The sequence below is a fragment of the Aptenodytes patagonicus genome, chromosome Z (assembly GCF_965638725.1).
Source record: "Aptenodytes patagonicus chromosome Z, bAptPat1.pri.cur, whole genome shotgun sequence".
Classification (NCBI taxonomy): Eukaryota; Metazoa; Chordata; class Aves; order Sphenisciformes; family Spheniscidae; genus Aptenodytes; species Aptenodytes patagonicus.
The window spans coordinates 44501182-44515641 of record NC_134982.1 but is presented as its reverse complement, the minus strand read 5'-3'; positions in this window follow the sequence as shown (position 1 = coordinate 44515641).

The window sequence follows — 14460 nt, the reverse complement described above, 5'->3', positions numbered from 1 at the left end:
CCTTAAGATGGATGTTTATGTGGACATTTAGGTTCATAAACACATGGTCAAATTTGGAAAAGCACCAAGATGTTCCTATATTGCCTGTTTGAAGTTGTTTGGGCTATGGAACAATGATGAAAACTGGGACATTTATTTAGGTATGAGATTTTAAAATTCATGGCTTGGGATTCTTAGGAAGAAATTTGTAAAACAGGCCATTTTCATGCAAAAATGAAAGGTTGACAAGAATACTACTTTTTTTGTCATCTTTCATGGGGCCACTGCTGAATGAATTGGTTGTTTTCTGGTACATTATGCTGGTACATATCTGGTACATTATTTTGGTAATACTGTCATTTCTCTGAAAAGAAAATAAAAAGTTCTTCTTGCCAAAGGGATTATATTGAGTAAACTTCAGCAACTGGTTACAGCTGCAGTCTATTCTTTTCTCAAATTGTATTTCACATTCTGATTGATTTCAGAAATTTTCATAGTTAGTAATCAGAATAAATGGTCTTACAAAATGCTGATGTAAGCTCTTTCATGTGATAGTATTCCTTATGACTAAACATAATAACAACAAAACTGAGAAGAAGAAGAAAAAACTCCCTTGTTTCTTGAGAAGAAGACATCTTGTCCCTAGTCTGAAAACCAAGGTGCATTTATATGAGGCATTAGGACACTCACTTTTCTCTTGCTGCCCTCTCAGTCTCTATGCAGAGGGTACTCCTGGGTTTAGATGCTACTATTTCACAGTGATGATTAAGACAATAGTTACAGATATTGCTGCAGACTGTCCACAACACTGCTTAAGAGAATAAACACCACCTGACAGACGGATGCATGGTGAAATATCTGCTGCTGTAAGATCTCTCCCACTGTTGAATAGGTGTGGTTTTTCACAGGGACACGTCCATTCACCATACTGAAATTTCGACCCTGTACAAGCTAGGACTGAGTGTGGATCTGTTTAAATGTGGACCCTGCCATCCATGCCTTTGTGACAACTCAATGCCACAGTGGATCATGGATCATCCTTGTAACTGGAAGTGCGACATATGAAGGCATTTTCTGGCTCTCTTATTTTCTTTTGCTTGTGATGGGAATGTGTGATTGGGTGCAGAAGAACTCCCCAGCTGGTAGTCTGACTGCTGTGAGACCTATTTGTCACAAGATGATGACTTCTCTTTGGGCCGTAGGACTTTAATTTCTAATACAGTCCTTCAGACAAGGACAGAAATTGTACTTGTCATTCGTTCATTTTTTTGTAGTCTTGTTACCCAGCTGCTTTGTAGTGAGCACTTTGCAATCGCTTCATCCTGCTGATCCTGGTAGCCTCCTAGAACCTGAATACTTGGCATCCTTGTGCTAGGTTCTTCTCAGGCCTGCAGCCACTCACTTGCATCACTGCATGGGCCTTGTATGACCCTGATCTCCCAGGCCCAGAGAAAAACAACTGTTCTGGACACAGATGTTACAGTACAACAAGCCGAGGAGGGAAGCTGTGTTGGTAATTTAATTTCTATTTTTCTATACCAGGCAGTGTGATTACAGAGTTAAGATTATAACCCACAGCATGTTGTAGTCATCAATACAAGCTATGAAAGGTTTGGATATGTAGTAATTTGGAAAATTAAAAGTATATATACATACATACGTATACAAATCTAGGATGGTAAGCTAGAAAGCATTATATTTAGATTGCTTTAAGAAAAAAGAAGATGTGAGGTAGTAATTTTTGTTTTGGTTTGTTTTTTCTTTCTCTAAACTTTGTTTTCCCCAGCTGTATATGTTTCTCCTAGTTTACTGTATTCTCTCTGATCCTCAGAGACATCTCTGTGTGCCTGGTCATGCCCTCTCCTGATTGTGCGACTGCAGTTACTGTTTTATTCCTGCGGCTCTGTTTCCATAATTACTGTTCCAACTCCATGTGTCCACTGTGCCCCTTTTCCCTCACTGCCCATCTTACACATCTCTTTGGTCTTTCTCTCCATCTTCTCTGTTAAACTCCAAATCTCCTGGTTTTCACTTTGATTTCCTTATCACCCTTGGCTTTGTCCCTGATCACTCACTGTCTGTAAATCCTGTACTGTGTGCTGGTGTTCCTCCTTTGCAGCAGGTTAATGCTTTTGAGGGTTCATGTTCTCGTGCTGTCCCCTGAGCTGCCTCTCAGCACCCTGAGCACGTCTCCACCCCTGTTACACCCACAGCAACTGCTGCTGCAGCAGGATCTAAAGTTAGCAACAAATCAGTGTGATATACAGGGTTAATTTGAAGTACAAAGACAAAATCATTTTGGAGACATACATTTTCCTGGGGTAACCATGCCTTTCTGCTGTGTGAAAGCTCTAATCACTGTCTTGAATTTTTCACAAACTTTATATAAAAACTTTTATTTATAGTTTCATGGTATATGACATTTAAGGGGAAACTTGAAGCAAAGGGGTTTTGGTGGACAGGTTTTTTTCTGCTACCTTAGTTACCTTGTGATCTTTTTGAAGGATTTAGCCAGGTCATCCTCTGCTAAAATAGCAGCTTAGTCCTATTCACAGCCTCCCCAAAACCCTTCTTTACACTAATGCAACAGAACAACTTCAGTTACTTCTTTAACTTGCAACTCTGAGTAAGGTGGATCATATAAACAAGATTCAGCTGAAAAAAGACATGAAGACATGGGGTGGGCTTGCTTCACCAAAAGAACAAAAAATGTACCAGCAATAGTTACTTTTTTTAATGTGAAATTACAAAAAATCTGATAGAAAATCGTGTGACCTCCAGCTGGAACGGGATGTCATTTCACAAGTACAAGGCCTTCAAAAGGGGAGGAGTTTTAAGAGCAGATGATTGTGTTGAACAAATGCAACCTCTTTTACAAGGCAAACATAAACTGAACCATATCCCAATTAGCCAGCTCTCATTCCCCACACAAATAAGTCTCTTGTTCTACAAAATGGGACAGAAGCATGAAAAAATATGAATCCCTTTACACGTCTACATAAATGGCAGTCATGTAGAAATTACAGTGGTGTGGGCAATGAAGCCACACAACTGCAAAGATAAAGCACCTCCCTCCAGGTTATACCACCATGTTTTCTTATTTACACTTTCTAGACCCACAGTTGGGGGAAAAAAAAAAAAATTCCTTTATTGGTGACAGCAAATTAAATTTGTTGTCTCTCATGCAAAGAATGTGTTTTATTAGAGGATTTAAAAAAGAAAACTAGTCCAAAAAGCTCATAAACTGTAGTTAGAAGATATTTACCAAAATAATGAAAAAGGTCACCTAAAAGCAAGAGTAAGAAGAATAAAAATAAGACGTGATTAAAAATTGTCTTTTGAAAAAGTGTCTGGGTTGTGAATAAATCAGGTATTATTTTGGTATGGTTAGTCATTAATAATGTATCTCTGCTTTGGTTTCTTAAGGGAAGGAAAAAAAGTTTTTCTCTGTAATCAAGTTGTCTTTCTTTCTTGGTTTCTTAGGAAATTACTGTTTTATGCCTTAAAGAAAGATCAAGTGCAAAGTGGGAAAAGAGGACCTAACCACCTTTTGAACAACGTTTTTGTTGACAGAGCATGTTTACAGAAAGAAATGTGTTCAGAATAGATTCCTTCTGCTTGCAGGTGATATTTTGGGTTGTATGGGGCTGCTTAAGCTGATCATCATGGCATGACATGCGAGGAAGGGGAGAGAAACAGAGATGACTCTTAATGTTGTTTGTAGATAGCTCAGTGCTCATCTCGAAATGATTTTGTGCTCAAGCCATTCAACAAGCGTGATGAGGACGATAATCAGACTTTGTTTTTAGATTCCTTTTAGCTTTATTGTAGAATAATTTAATTAAAATACGTTTTTATTGTCATTTTACTGTTTCTGCCTGCTCTTGTTACTGCTTTAATTTCCTGAAAGGGAGATATATGACATCCTGTGGGCATCAATGGTAGCTTTCAATCGTCAGTTCGTGTTCTTTGAAATCATTTTCATTTCATGGAAAGAACTTATTGTGAGGAAATAGAAGTGATTATCTGATGTAGAGCTGGGGGGAAGAATCCTTTCTCTTAAGGCACTCTGTTTTTGTGCTGATGCAGTTGGGGGGAGTGAAATGGAAAAATCATGAACGTTTTTTATAGAATGGTTTCTTTAGGAAGGAAGGTTGGTCCCGGGTGAAGGCTGGGAGACTGGGCCTTGGGAGATCTTACTCAATCCCCAGCCTGTCATATGTATGATTTGCCAAGGCAGTTGTGGCAAGGTAGCTCTATGAATTTCTCCCTAACATTTTGTGTCCTGCTTGTTTAAACTCTAAGTTCTTACAAGCATTGCCCAGATCTACCAACCTCATCACTCTGCTGTAATTTACTGGGCTATCACTTTGGACAGGGATTTATCAGTTTCTAGACATCTGGCAGATGTGGCAAATGCCTGTGATGCTCATGCATGCACCAAAAGCACAGTAAATCAACATGACATATACTGGATCTTCATGTCTTAGACCTGGCAATGCTGGTGGGTCTACCTCATGCTATTTTCAAGCATAGCATCCACATTTCTTCAGGGCCCAGCCTCTCTTAGAGTCTCTATGTATTTCAGTCATAAAATAATTATCTTTTTCCCCACTGAATCTGTCATGGGTGTACTGTTCTGCCAATTGCCCTGAGAATGGTGCTGCCACTCACTTTCATTTTTTGATGAGCTAAGATGCCCGTAAACACAAAGGAGTCACAGGAAAACTGAGATTTACATAGGCTGAAGCTTGTTAATCACAGTAGCCAAAAACTAGTTATGCTTGGGTTTTTTTTGCAAAACTGGTGGGAAAGCCAACGCCCTGTGGCGTCACTGCTGTAGGAGCAGCTTCCTGCTCAATGTTCATTTAGTGCTGTGTTACCAGATTCCTTGTAGTGGGCACAGTTTTACACACAGCTTACAGTCAGTGTGGCAGCTCTGATGGGGACTAGAGGAACTAAAAGTGGGCCTAACTCACATCAGACAAGTCTGGGTGTATTAACGAGAGCTGGAATAAGTATATTCCTGGATAGGCTTCTCCTTCAATAGAAATTAACGTTTGCTTAATAATAAAGATTCAGTTGGAGGCTTTTTACTTAGACTTGCTTAGACAGCAATACGAGTTTATGTGCAGCAGTTTTTGCATTTCTTGTAATTGTTGATTTTTAATGGTGCAGAAAATGAATAAAAGTAGGCGTACAAATGATAAATGCCTGGCCGTTTGACACACAGCCATTCAAGAAAGGTTTCTAAATCATGTCTGCCATCCTTAAATATGGAGTTCCTTAAACACATAAATAAGACTGTCAAAAGATTTAATCACACTCTTCCTGCCAGCTGATGATAGACAACAAGTTTTGGGTTTCTTTTTGTTTGTTTGTTTGTTTTTACACAAGTACTTAGTTTTTCAAAATATGTTAAAAATTTTTAAAAGTACCTGGGGATGAATATGTCAAGAAGACATTATGTCTCAGGACTTTCCACATGAAGGAGTTTGATTCTGGTTTTAATTTTAACTGAGATTTGAACATAGGCAAAACCTTGGATAAAATGTTTTCCTCATATCCAAGAAACTTGGTTGACTTGGTAGTGTGATGTTTGTGGTCTTAAGGAGTTTTATTTATTTTAAAACTAAATTGATTCTATAATTGGATAAAATTCATAGGTACTGTTAGAGATGCTGAACATCTGCAGGTTCATCCTGTGACATTTACTGAAGGATCTGTATTTGGTATTTTTGAAAAGTCAGATAATTAATGCTTAAGGGTCTGTAATACTGATTTTGAAAACAAAAAAAATAAATAATTAGTGTGCATTTTGCTGTGATCTTTTACAAGATTAGAAGTGGAAAAGTAGAAAGGGCTTTTCATAGTGATCTGCAGTGGTATCTGACACAGGATTAATTCTAGCAGTCAGACTGATAGCAACCTTTACATAATGTGTGTTTGTATTTGATTGAGGGCAAGGTTACTGGATTACTTCCAGCTTGCTGGTGTTACAGTCCCACCCCTGAAGAACAGCAGGCACAGTCCCAGAGAAGTGGTGTTGATCACATGAGTGAATGACAGCCAAGAGTGTAATAATCACTGACCTTTTTGATGTATTTAACTATTACAAGTGTTAACGTATAAGTGACATATTGAGTTATTACAAGTATTATTAAATGTGTATGTGGACGCCCAGTGAATGATTATGGTAGTGTAATGATTTAGTCACTACTTTTCTTTCAACAACGTGATGGTGTCATGGAGCCAGCTGAGTCCTCCTATGCCTCTTGGCATAGTAGTTGAAATATTGTGCTACTGGCAACATTGCCATCACAGCAACATTGCTTATGTCCAGAGACATTACCTTGATAAAACCGGTCTTTTTAAGAATTCAGTTATTTGTTAAAAATTGTATGCAAATTGCAATAAGGCTATAGATAAATGTGATATCCTTTAAATATCCTGTTTTTTTAATGAAAGTAGGTAAAGAACAGCAATTTAAGATCCTTTATGTATGGAGAGAGACTTGAGGAAAAACAGTTTCTTGAGCATCTTAAAAAAACTACTTCTGTCCCCTGGACAATCACTGGTAACTTTTAAAATCAAATTCCAAAGTGGCTTTGATTTGTAAGGAGCAGAGGAGGAGAAAGCATGCACATTTTTTATAAACATATCCCAAGCAGGGACATTTCTAGTGCATGAGGAAACCCAGTGTCCTGGTTTTGGCAGGGATAGAGTTAATGTCCTTCCTAGTAGCTGGTACAGTGCTGTGTTTTGGATTTAGGGTGAGAATAATTTTGATAACACACCCATGTTTTAGTTGTTGCTAGGTAGTGTTTACACTAGTCAAGGACTTTTCAGCTTCCCATGCTCTGCCGACTGAGAAGGCTGGAGGTGCACCAGAAGCTGGGAGGGGGCACAACCAGGACAGCTGACCCAAACTGGCCAAAGGGATATTCCATACCATGTGACGTCATGCTCAGTATATAAAGCTGGGGGAAGAAGAAGGAAGGGGGGGACGTTTGGAGTGATGGCGTTTGTCTTCCCAAGTAACCGTTACGCATGATGGAGCCCTGCTTTCCTGGAGATGGCTGAACACCTGCCTGCCAATGGGAGTAGTGAATGAATTCCTTGTTCTGCTTTGCTTGCGTGTGCAGCTTTTGCTTTACCTATTAAACTGTCTTTATCTCAACCCACGAGTTTTCTCACTTTTACCCTTCTGATTCTCTCCCCCATCCCACCGGGGGGGGAGTGAGCGAGTGGCTGTGTGGCGCTTAGTTGCCGGCTGAGGTTAAACCATGACACCCAGGCATAAGTCTGCGGCTGAGAGTGTTAACAAAGAAGAAATGTGATGTCACCTGCTTTTAATAGTTTCTCTTTCTGCACAAAGAAATAGATCTGCGGGTACAAGCTGCAAAAAAGGTGCAATGAAAGATGGAACCGAAGGCTAGGGCTGCTCCAGCTTTTTGTTAACCATACTAGTTTGTGAAAGAGCTGAGTCTCTCTTGCAATCATTGCTATTATTTTAGTGGAATATTGGCCTTGATTTTCACCTAGTATTTATATTACTTGTAAGAATTGTGTCATTCTGATTTGCAATTTGAACATTTATTCATGCCATATGTTTGGTTGCCTTAGTCACATGATTTCAGCTCCTTTATTATGGCCTACCAAAACTCTGAAAGCAAGAAAATAATAAATAAACTTCTATTAGTAGAGAAGGTCAGATGAGATATTACTTGTGATCCAACTCATGGAAAATTCTGAAGTACTACAAGCATTTCCTCCAGGATGTGAGGATTGTCTGAAGACTCACAAGTAACAAATATTCTCATCGGTTGAAGTAGTTCTCTTAATTCTGAACCCCTTCAGTTGTCACAAAAACCAAGTGTCTTTTGCCCACTGGTTCTTGTGCTGGCCGTGTTATTGATTTTTACTAGTCAGGTATTTTCCCCACTTAGCTGCTTGACACAGACACTGCTGGTTTGTGTGAATGGTACAGATGTTGGTCTAGCTCATTGAGAACCTAAACCGGAGCTTTACAGTTGTTGGGTTTTTCTCCATTGACACCATTTAGTTTGATTCAAAAGCCATGTGCTAGTTTGCCCAGGATATCACAGATTTGGGGTTTGAAGGTAGGGATGGCAAAAATGTAATTAGAAGGATTACCTCAGTTGGCTTTTACCACTTCTGGGTGTGATTTGTGTAGTTTTAGGATTAGATATTGAAAATGTGAGACATTGACTTGAATTGTGACTGATTTTGGCTTTCTGGGAAATTCTGCCTGGAATGGTTTGTTGCTTCTGGACAGGCTGGAGGTTTTTGCTTGGTCTTTTTCTCCATTCTGAATTTTGTTTTTTCAAGATGTGGTGGGAAGGCAAGGGCAAGTTTATTTGTCTCTTTGGAGCTCACTCTCACTTCGATTCAGGTGCTGCTTTTGTTGCCTGGTTTTTCCCTTTGTTTTGTTTGTAATTTTTTCCTCTGCTTTTGTATAACACTATGTTGTTTCTCCTGCTGTGCCCATTTGCACATTGAATGCAGTCTTTGAGAGCTGATAGTTTAAACGCAACTGTCTTTGTTTCCCTCTTTCCACATGGTGGCACAATGGAGCAACCGTTTTTTGGAGGCAAAGGCGGTGTGTGCAGGTGAAGGTGATTTCTTCATTTTGCAACTCATGCAGTAGTATATAAAGAATTGGAAACCTCTCCTTCATTCTCTCTCTCTTTTTTTTTTTTTTTCCTTTTTCCTGTGGCTAAATTTCCCTTGATTTTTTGGATTTTTTTTGCCTTTTATTTCCTAAGTGCTTTTAGGGAATAGTGCTTAGATCCACAGTCTCAGAGTATCTAATGTTGCTCCTCAAGAAGTGCTGGATGTTAAGCTGAAGTTTAGATGATGGAATTTAAGTTTCTGGGAGATTTAAGCTTCTTGCATCAGTGGAAGAAGGCCACTCCACTTCACCTGCATTCCCCAGTGTGACCCATGAGCAGGAGCCCATAGGCTCCTTCTCAGGAATCTTCTCATTTTGGTCATTGGCCTCAAAGAGCTTTTTGAATATGCTTCTGTCTTTTTGTGTGTGTGTGTGTGTGTGTGCCTAAGCCTCTGCACTGTTGACTGCATCATGACCATAATATTGAGAGGAGCCATTTCTGTGGCGGGGGAATTAATTTTCATAGAAAAATTAATTTTCATAGAAAATATGCTAGTTCTAAGTGTGCTAACTACTTCATGGAAGTTGCAAAAGAGAGGTGGTTTCATTAGGGAGGTTATAATCATGACAGACATGACATAGAGAGTGATGGTTACAATGATTATTTAGTACAGGAACATGAGCATGTGCGTGCTTTTCTAAAGCAGAGTTCTTTTTTGTAAGGAATGTATCAGCAGGAATTCAATGAGGAAAAGATATAGAAACCTGATAAAGAGGAGCTGGGAAAAGCAGGTCAGCAACGCTGTGACAGATATTTAAAACTCTGTTTATATAATTTCTACTATGTAACTTTCTCTCCTCTTTTGTAAACTAGGTACCAATAATAGAGGTATGAGAGAATGTCTGAAAATCTGAGGCACGTAAATGACTTAAGTTTGCACACTGATACAGGTCATTAGAGTAGCTAGGTTTATTGGCATGGGTCATTTAGAGAAATGTGTAGCTGAAAGAGGTGAATTCAGAGGTGAATGCTAATACCAAACAATTCAGCAAGCTTTTTCTTCTGGCTGAATATGAAGAGTGCTCTGCCCATCTCTCCCACCTTACCTGGGTTAAATGGTAAAAATCTGCAGAGTGTGCATGTGCATGCTTGTGTGCAGCCCTGGGGTCCAGGGCACTGCAAAAAGAAGAAATGTTTAATGCAGTTTCTGCTAGCCTCTGTTAATTGTTCCCAAGATAAGTCCTTGTTTCATGTCCCTGTCACACACTTTATCCAGGTAAACTGTAGACACAGGTGCTGAGGTTGTTCTCCTTGCTCTCACTCCAGGGCTTTCCTGTGAAGAGACTGTACAATTAGTGTAAATTGGGGATTACACTGTCATGTGAACAGGTGGACATAAGGCATTGCCTGAGTCAGACTGATACAATATTTATAAGATGCCACTGAAATGATCTGTGATGAATCTATAATGCTAGAGCTGCCAAGCACGTTAGCCAGAAAAGCTGGTGCTTTGCTTCAAATGTGTGTGGCTCCAAGTCTGGCTCTGCTTCTCAGCTCCCTTCATAAGGTCATAATAACTTGCTTGTCTGCTGACACTAATCATCATCATCTCTAAGTAGTATTGATCTTTTAGTGTCTGCCAGTCATCTTTATATGGCATATACTGTCACCACAAAGCCTTCTGTTAGAAAGCTTTACCTGAAAATAAGGCTATTAGCAGTTGGTTTTAAATTCTGTCAAAGTCTAGTTCCCACTTCCTAATGCATGGTATTCCATATAATGTATGATTATTGCCATGAAGTACCAGCAACCTGAATACATATCCAGGGGAAGGGAAAAATAAAATACCAATGAAAAAGAAATGCTGTATATTCTTTTCTTCACTGTGTAATTTTTTGTTTTGTTATGATTCTTTAACAGTCTTCAGAAAGGGAAAATGTACTGTCAAATGGAAGCTGCAGGGAAAAAAAAAATCTAGCTTAAAATCCTTCTATATCTCATAAAGGTGAAAATCTTCCCATTTTTACCCCACAGGCCGTAAGCTTTGGAAGAGGAAGATAAATCACTGCAGAATAATTCCCCCCTAATTCACACTTTTTTTTTTTTAGTTCATGTATTGAGTATGCTATACTTCAGATCAGAAATTTGGTAGCGAATTACCTCATTGATGTATCTGCACACCAGGAGCATATTTTGCAGATTTCTAGTTACCCTTACCAAGTGTAAAATGAAGCTAATTCTTTTTGATGTATGATAGTTTTTACATTGCTAAAGTGCCATTGACTATCATTTCTAATTTCTGGTGGTGAATGACAGAATTCCATCATGATTTTTTTCTATCATGATGCCTTTCCAGAAAAACATAAGAAATAAGCTAGATCACATGAATAAGACTAGGCTCTCGATTAAGTTGATTAGAGTTAGTCAACTAAGTTATCAGACTTTTAACTTTCAGGTCTAATGGGCAGCCCTGTGAAATTCTGAGTATTCCCATAAAGTTGTTTGTCAAACTTATGACAGCAATTGATATTTGCAGTAAATTATTTTGTTGTTCTTGTCAATGTAATGTAGAAACTGCCTTTCTCAGGCTGTATCACCTGCTTTTTGCTCTCTATAGGGTGAGTTCCTTAATCTCTCTTTTTCTTTCCTCCTGCCCTGATTGGCTATAATCTATGTGATGGTCTAGATGATTGGAACCTGAGTTTTCTGGATGTGCTTGTAATTACTGATTGAGGTTTTCAAAGTTATTAAGGTTAAATGGGTGTATGATTTCCAGGGAAATTAATGAGAGTTTGTGACTAAATGTCTAGCTTGTGATTTCTTGGCAGGAAATAAAATTATTATTTCATATTCCATGCAAGATACATTAACGCTTAATAATTTATTATGGAGATGTTACATTTTGGATACCATTGACTCTCAGAAGCTCTGGATTTTTAATTTTGTGACCTTACATTCTTCCACCCACAGTCAAAGCCAAAAGCAACCCATGCCCAAACTTAAATTCGTGTGGAATTTAATCATAAGTGGTGCAAAAATATTTTGCAGTTCAGTCTGTGAGTGGAATTCTTCTTTAAATAGCATTAGAAACACTCCACCCAATCTGCCAAATAAACTCTTATGAAGGAACTAATTCTGAAGAAATTGTGTTATGTAATCAATGAAAATGAAGGTCAATTGGTAACACTGTCAAAGCCATAGAGAAAGTCTATATCAGATCTAGATTTCATTTGAAACCTCCCAGTTATAACACAATTGGTGGGAAACAAAGCACATGTCTTGTTCCAGAGCAAAGATCCACACCAGTTTGTCTCCAGGAGACGATGAGAGCCTCTGAAACACACAGGCTACATCTCTAGCATGATATTCAGCTGGGGGCTCACCCACCCTCTGCACTTAAGTTTGTTTGCTGGGAAAACCCACCAGAGAGCTCCAGTAGAAAGCCCAAGCCATTGCTGACCTTTAGGCAGTGTGCGCTGTCAGGAAACTAGGATTCACCTGTGAAGTCTGGAGAGTGTGGGTGTAATAACACAAATGTACTATAGGGTCCCGTTTCTGTGCTCAGGCCACTGGGTCAGTTACTGCGTTATCGAACATCTCCATCTAAGGTGATGGGTAGTCAGCTTGATTCATCACTTATTTTTTTGTGAGGCTTACAACAAAGTGCTGCTACATTGACTCTTGGTTGGGAAGCCCGTGTCACTGCATGAGGCTATGGGTATCACAGAGAGCAGGGGGATTGTATAGCCTGGATTTAAAATCAGAGTGATCACAATAAGGTCCATATTCTGGTAATGGAAATGTGTGAACTATTATTTTTTTAATACTGCAGTGTAACAAGGGGAAATATGGCGAAAAATAGTTACATTCAACCTGGATAGAAACTAGAAAGGAAAACGCATAAGTTCTGTGGGTATCTTGGGAAGACAGAGATTGGGAAAGTAAAATCCTGCTTTATGTTATCCCTTTTTCTTCATGGTTATGACATCTCTAATATGAACCACTTCTTCAAAACTTTGGGGCTATCCATTCCTAAGCTACCAAAATAATTTTCTATTTTAGATTTAGCGGAGCTGCGTTTAGCTAAGTCCCATATTTTTCTCTTTATTAGTCTCTGTGTCAGGGCTGAAAGTAGTTAACAATCTGTGATTATTACAGATCAGCCTCCAAGGCCATTAAAAGCACACCAACATCAATATAAGAACAAACTAGAAGGAGGAGCTGCTGCTTTAATTTGGAAACACAGTTTTCCCGAATCAAGTTCCCAGGTTGCTCTCAGGCTGTCCCAGAACCTTCCTGGGTGGGCTACTGTGTCTGCACGCATGCGTTTATGTCAGGGAAAGGCAAAGAGGCATAGGAGGCCCTGAGGTGGAAATCTAATAAATGAAAAGGCCTTACATGATCTAAGATCCCAGGCCCATTTGCAAGGCCTGGCGAGCTGACTTCATTACTGGCTGCCTCAGGTTATCTGGGTAGACAGTGACAGATCATTTTGTAGAGCCTGAAGGGAGCCAGATCAGTCTGCCTATAAAAACAAATAAATCCAGGCCTGAGACTGAGGTTAAAAAAGATTTACAAGGCTCACTGGTGCATGTGGCCCTCTCAGAGAGGTTTTTGGCTGCTGGCCCTGTATGGCTACCCTGTTTCACATTTGCTGCAATCTGCAAAGTGAGTGAATTACTTTCTTCTGATTGCAGGAAGTTTTCTTTTTTTTTTTTTTTCACTAACATCTGCACAGTAAACAGGCAACAAACCACATATACAAAGACGAAGAAGAGAAGGGAAGGGTCTTTTTCAAAAAGATCATATAAAAGAAAGCATAAATCTTTTGATGTCTGACCTTTTAGCCATACATTTCCAGGGGCAGGTTGAATAAAACGAAGCTCCTCAAATTGTTGAAAGTATGTCTTCCATTCTGCATAAAACCAAAAGGCAACTGCTCTTCTAAGTAAGATAGGGAAGAAAACACTCAGAACCATTAGTTTTTAAAAAACAAACACTTGAAATCTACTTGATGTATTAGAAATGAAAATGTATCTTTTCTTTATTAAAAGAGCTTTTAATTTAACCTTAAGCAATCATGGGCAGTAAAGCTTATCTGCTGATACAAGTTAGAATTAGTGAAAAAGGTCAAATGAAAGGTCTAATTATGGTTGTTCTCTTTCATCCTGTGTGAGATCCAGAAAAAAATAATAAAACAGACATTAGTGATAGAACATGTAGGATGATGTGGTGGGCTACTTAGAGTTTAACTTAGCTCTTTGATTTCTTTCTTGTGTCTGCTACTCTGACATAATTCGTAAGCATCCGAGAAACACAATCTGCATTTAATTTCTGTACAAGCCCACTCAGTAGTCAATAGAAACTTAGTAGCCATCATTCCTCATTACAATGAACATAAATAGAGGAAAACATGGGGAAAAATTCTAAGAAAAAATAACAAAAATTGTGGTATTGCATGTTAGAAGCAATATCCACGCTCTCCTTCTCAACAATTTGTAGAATGGTTGCTGACACCGGTGACGTTTTATTCTCAGAAATGGAGAAGTCTGTTCTAGAGGTGCAGGCAGTGCTGTTTCTCAGGCATAATTGCCTTTTGATCTTAGATAACAAATACTTTCAACTGAGAGCCCCTGTTTCACTTTTCTTTGTTACTGAATCTGAGTCTTTCTCTCATCTGGTGGATTTATGCCTATGTTTGGTTCAAACAAGCAAATATGGGATGGTTTGGCATACAGAAACAAGCTGTGTGCAAAAAATAAAATCTGGAGAAAATTCTTCTGTTGAAATACTGTCCTTCTTCTGAATGAGTACTTATTTTCCTGCTTTTCCTAGGTCCTTATAT